Source organism: Rattus norvegicus, chromosome 1 (genome assembly GCF_036323735.1).
Source record: "Rattus norvegicus strain BN/NHsdMcwi chromosome 1, GRCr8, whole genome shotgun sequence".
Taxonomy (NCBI): domain Eukaryota; kingdom Metazoa; phylum Chordata; class Mammalia; order Rodentia; family Muridae; genus Rattus; species Rattus norvegicus.
This window is the reverse complement of record NC_086019.1, coordinates 5846384-5852383: the sequence shown is the minus strand read 5'-3', so window position 1 is coordinate 5852383 and position 6000 is coordinate 5846384. Positions and strand designations below refer to the sequence as shown.

Genomic DNA, 6000 nt, shown 5'->3' with positions numbered 1-6000 from the left:
GGGAGTCTGTGCCTCTCGATTTTAGATCCCAACTCTTCTGAGTTTAGATGTCGGAACATTCTTGAGGCTATTCCATGGCTGACTACTGAAGGTTTTCCAACCCATTCTTTCCTCAAATGGCTTTTATATGGCTTGTTTACTGGAGTGGCTTGTGGCTCTGCAGTTGGACTACCAGACATGACAACCACATTATGACATTGTGGACATGCATATGGTAAAGCCATCTTCAAACCAGACTGTGTTGTGCTGCAGACGCAGACTGCCTATGTGAGATTCACAAGACCCTGCCCTTAATCCCCAGAATATTTTAAAAGAAAAGAAAAATGAAATGGACTGAAGTTCTCTATTGTACTTCCTGCATTTAAAAATGTAGAAAATATGTGCATTTGAAGCAATGAGTGATCTATCTGCTAAGTTACAAGGAATTTTGACCAGCTGCTTGAGTTTTTATCTGCTTGACCTTGTCTATGCCAATGGAAATGTATTCATAAGTTTTCCTGGAGCTTAAAATAATAGTTTTTGATTCTGTTTGTAGTTGAGCCTGTGCTAACGATCTCTCCTGTGTTTCAGACATGAATTACCCCATAGAGGTATAATTCGTATTGGTAAAGTTTGGCTTACTGCCATGCTTCTGTGTTTTATGGAGACCCCTGGCTTATAGAGAGTCCTTAAACAATGACTTAAATATCACTTTATAGAACTTAACACCCCCCCCCCATGAAACAATAATAATTTCTTACTTGAATGTTTTTGTTTTTAGTAACAATGCCCAGGGACAGCTGAGCCCTCCAATGCCTGCCCTCTCCAGAGCAGGGATTTGTTCTCACTACTTATTCAGAGTTAGGAACTGTACACATACAGGCACACATTTATATCTGTGTGTGTGTGTGTGTGTGTGTGTGTGTGTGTGTGATTTATGTATGTGTAATAATACACATTATCTCAAGGAGCAACTTCAACTTTACCCGTTGACTTTAAGTATTAGAGCTCTGTTAAAAAATAAATTGTAAAGATTTAAAATGCCGTCAGAGACATCTACTTTTCTGTCTGTGACAGTCAGAATGTGTGGCGGGTAGCAGAGAAGGGGGGAAGGGCCATGAGGCGAGGGAGATGGGCCTTGAATTCTGCATTTGAAGGGGAAGGGAGTCATGCTTTTGTTATTAAGGATGGATTCCACTTAACCCTCTAACAACCCAGGGAAGTATCAGTTCCTGGGCAGGTGAGGCAACGATAGCACAGAGTTTAAGTCGTAATGGGAAGTGACGTCACTCACCTCTTGGTCTTGATAGTCTTTGCATTGATAAGAAACAGCCCAACTGGATTAGCTGAATTCTAGATGAAACACACCAACTCCGACTGGCGACTGAAATGGAATTTTAGTTAATGATGTTGTTCTTAACTGCTCTTCTCCATTCTCTAAGGAATGTTGTTAAAATCTCCGTTTGAAATGGTGCCTTCTTAATTCCAAGAGAAAACTAATTTTTCTTGGAAATTGTAACTTCAGAAAGTAATTTTCTATTATACAAATTAATAAAACACACACACACACACACACACACACACACACACACACAAATGATGAGAAGGGAAGAAGGGAGAGGGAGGGAGGGAAGATCTCATCTCACTGTGTAGCCCTGGGTGGCCTTGAACACCCAGAGGTCTGTATGCCTCTTCTTCCCCAGTGCTGGCATTAAAGCTCTGTACCACCACGTCTGGTAGTAATATTTTGAAGGATGACAAAGCCAACAGAGAGTTTCATCTCATGCTCAAGGTTTTCTACTCTTACAATATGCTCTGTGTAGCCCATGCTGAAGGAAAGTGTGGTTACAGTGACCTGGTGTTTCCAGGGGAGCCATGAATGAGGCAGCTAAGGTCCTGATACTTTTGTGAACCATTAGCCATTCAGCTAGTTCCATAACAAAATGTGACTTCCCATGGTTCTTAACCTCTTCCACCTCAATGCTCATGTTAAAGTACTACTTGAGAGCCATTTATTTCATTGTGCACATCACATTCAGAGCACAGCACCATTACACTTTAGATGTTAATGCACTAATTTAATAAAGTATAATTAAGGCTTAGATTTGTGGAACTTTGAAATTATTGCCTCAAGTTTTTCGCATTCATGCTTGATGTCTTTTTTCCTTCCTTCCTTCCTTCCTCCCTCCCTCCTTCCTTTCTTGTTCTCTTTTTAAACTTTCTTGGAACTAAAGGCGAAATGAATAGAATATATCTCATTTGCCCTATAAACGTTGTTCATCTGCTTTTCTTTGCCATTCTTTAATCTCCTTCCAAGAACAGTTGAAGAATAAGCAAGCCTATAAACACTGGCACATTTCCTGGTGTGGGAGGTATAAAGAAGGGGTTAGCCAAAAAGTAATTCTGAATGAAAAAATTAAGTCTATATTTACATTTAAAATCCACAGAGGGGAAAAAAAAACCGATGTGAACCAAAGTAACCATTTTCAGGACAGGAAGCAGCTGAGCTGTATGTAATTTCGGTCATTGTGTTTTCTGAAAAGCACATAGCAACTGACTGTATATGTAACTTTAATGTATAGCACATTCATAATACAAGCCAGAGTGTAATCTTAACCAATAATTGAAAAAGAGTAAGTTGATGAAAACTATAATCTAGCATCAAGTATGCCATTACAAAGGTCCACTCTATCAAAAATATAGATGTGCTGTTGCAATTTTAGAGCAAAGGGAATTTTCTGATTCTGCCAAACAGGGAGAGTTTGAAATGCATTTCCAAAGCTCACTTGAGAGAGGTATGGATAGATACAGAGGACCTATGCACTTAATGCACTGTTTCTCAGAAGAGAGCGTTCTCTTGTTTTTATAATGTCTTGAAGGTTCTGCCTTTGAATTTGCTTTACCTATATTATTAATTGCTTAATCTTTTATTTGATAGGAAGCCTACCTACTTTTATTGCTATTAGAACAACTCATGCCTCTTCATTGAAAACCTCAATGAAAACCAAAATAGGTTTTTATATTTCTGCATATGCATATGCTTGTATGCATTTGTGACGTATGTGCTCATATCCATTCCTATTTCCTCAAGGAAACAATGCTTGGGCCGCCATAGCAGTTCGTGCTGCGTGATGCTCCTGACTTTACCTTTATAGATCACAATGGGGCTTTGAAGACGGTTTCGATAAGCTTCATTAGAGTATGTCTTTTTAATAAAGGATGTGTGCATATGTGTTTGTGCATGGGTGTGCTCATGTGGAAGTTGATGTCTTCAGCTTGTTAGCATATATATATATATATGTATATATGTGTGTGTATGTGTGTGTGTGTTCTTTAAATTTATTTAATGAGCTGAGGTATCTAAGAAACAAAAAACAAAGTACAACGTTTCATTTAAACCTGACACTTACATGCGTGCAATGCCTTTAACCACTTTGCCGTGCACAATGTTAAAGTAAAATTTAAAATCATAGAAAGTTGAGCACAGCTGCATTTAATCAGATTTTGTAAATCACACACACAAAAAAAACTATTGGGGGAGCTGTTTATATTCAGCGCAGAGTTAGAATAATTGTTTTACTTGCATATGACTTTATTACTTTTTAATTAAGTTTTGTCTTTGGCAATTCGTGCACATATAAAGTGCATCCTGACTCATCTGTCCCCCGGACTTTCTCCTTGCCCTCCCAACCCAATCGACCCCCACTGCTGCTGCTCCCCTTCCCAGATTCTTGACATTTGATTTTGTTTTGTGACCCGTTTATTGTAACAAGGACATTCTGTAGAATGATTAGATTGAAAGTATTCAATGAAGCCCAGTGGGGTCACTAATGTATACAGTACTGAACACAGAGGCCCTGTCCTTCTTTCTGATTCTATTAAAACTAAATAGCTGAACAGTGAAGTGTGGGGCCTCTGGGACTCCCCTCTATCCATGCTTGCTTGACCACCAATGGACCTGTTCTCACACAGGCCCAGTAGAAGCCCTTCACCTTAGTTTTTATGTGTTTGTTTGTTTGTTTGTTATCTATTTACATTTAAAATGTTATCCCCCTTCCCAGGTTCCCCTGCGCAATCCCCCATCCCATCCCTCTTCACCCTACCCCCTGCTTCTATGAGGGTGCTCCACTACCCACCCACCACCATCTCATTGTCCTAGCATTTCCCTATGCTGGGGCTTGGAGCCTTCAGAGAACCAAGGACCTCCCCTCCCATTGATGACAGATAAGGCCGTCCTCTGCTACGTATGCAGTTGGAGCCTAAGTATACCACAATAACATTCATTTCCACATTTATAATCATGCTACTGAGACTGCTTGATGATTAAAAAATAGGACCCGGGAATCAAAAAGGAGACTGGGAAGGACGACCCAGATCCCGTGGTTCCTATCTTACCTTATCTAGGTGGGCGGTTTATGTCCTTATCAATGGTTGTAAGTTTATTGCGTGGGTGTATTGTTCATTGATTATTTAACATATAAACCTGTTGTTGGGTTACAGTTTGTTGATAACCCGGGAGCTGGGATCAGAGCTCCCGTCTGGCCAGGGCTGGCTAAGGCTGGCCAGGGTGACTAGCAATGGGATCTGAGAGTCCGGCTGGGGCTAGAAGATAGCTAGGCTAACCTGACGTGGTGCCTCACTGAAGCCAGTCACCGCTGAGATAAATTAAGGTTAGTTCTATATGGCCCTACGATGCCAGAACTAAAGCCAGGGAGAGACCGCCTGGGTCCAGAGTACCAGGGGTCCAGCATGGAGCGGTGACGCACAGGAACCGGGAACCGGTCAAGCCCTTTTTAAATTGTACTGCAACAAAAAAGTATGTGACCGTGCCTCACTCAGCCTTTAAATTTTTGTGGGATTTCCTTGGGTTTGTTTGTTTGAGGCAGAGTAGACTCTTAGTATGTAACTCTGGCTGTCCTGGAACTTACTACATAGACTAGGCTGGTCTCGAACAGACAGAAATCCACCTAGCTCTGCCTCCCAAGGGCTGGGATTAAATGTATGTGCCAGCGCTGCCCTGCTCAGCTTTGCACTACATTTTATTATTTTATTTTATTTATATGGAAGTCACACTGTGGTACCCACGACAGCACCAAGTTCCTGGGCTCCTCCAACACATTCAAGTTATAGGCACAGAGTTTTAATCATTCCGGCCCATCATATTTCTGTTAGTATACCGTTTTTTAGCTAAGGTGCTTGCTACTAAGCTTTACAGCTCGCATTCAGTTCCTCAGACCCATGTACCAGAAGAACACTGTATTGACTGGTTTTGTGCGTCAACTTGACACACAAGCTGAAGTTATCACAGAAGAAGGAGCCTCAGTTGTGGAAATGCCTCCATGAGACTCAGTTGTAAGGCATTTTCTCAATTAGTGATCAAGGGTGGGAGGACCCAGCCCATTGTGGGTGGTGCTGTCCCTGGACTGGTGGTCTTGGGTTCTATAAAAGAGCAAGCTGAGCAAGCCAGGGGAAGCAAGCCAGTAAGTAACATCCCTCCATGGCCTCTGCATCAGCTCCTGCTTCCTGACCTGCTTGAGCTCCTGTCCTGACTTCCTATGGTGGTGTAAGCTGGATAAACTCTTTCCTCCCCCTGCACCCCCCGCCGATAGGAGCCAAATTCATGCCTAACCCACAGCCATAGAGAAGAACTTTTGAACTGTGCACACTGGAGGGATTATAGTTTAGTCCAAGGAAACAGCAGGGGAATGAAACCTTGAGTGCTATGTATAGGAGATATAACGAGAAGGAGGCGATCTCCATCGGAATGAAATGGTGTTCTTGTCAAAGTTGTGTGTGCTGTGGAAGTAAAGTGGCATATCTTCTAGCTAAAACACTCTCAAATAACAGGGAGAATTTTGATGACCTCAGGTGGGAGTGGTGGGAAGTAAGGAGGGATTCCTCCCAGATGAGGCCCTTTGCCCTTGGTCAGGGGTACACAGTGTTTTGTGTCTGATGGCTCTGAACCAAGGAGGTCTCCGAGAAGATTCAGATTCATAAATACATAGAAAAAGGAAAACTCGA

The 6000-nt window shown here is 41.9% G+C and overlaps 1 long non-coding RNA gene across 1 annotated transcript in view; it reads right to left on the bottom strand.

Moving 5' to 3' along the window:
• Positions 1-6000, bottom strand: part of LOC134482575 (uncharacterized) — a 28156-nt gene continuing 22156 nt past the window's right edge. Inside the window, exon 2 of the long non-coding RNA XR_010058825.1 lies at positions 1-1363. This is a non-coding gene — a long non-coding RNA (uncharacterized LOC134482575). The remainder of the gene's footprint in view (positions 1364-6000) is intronic.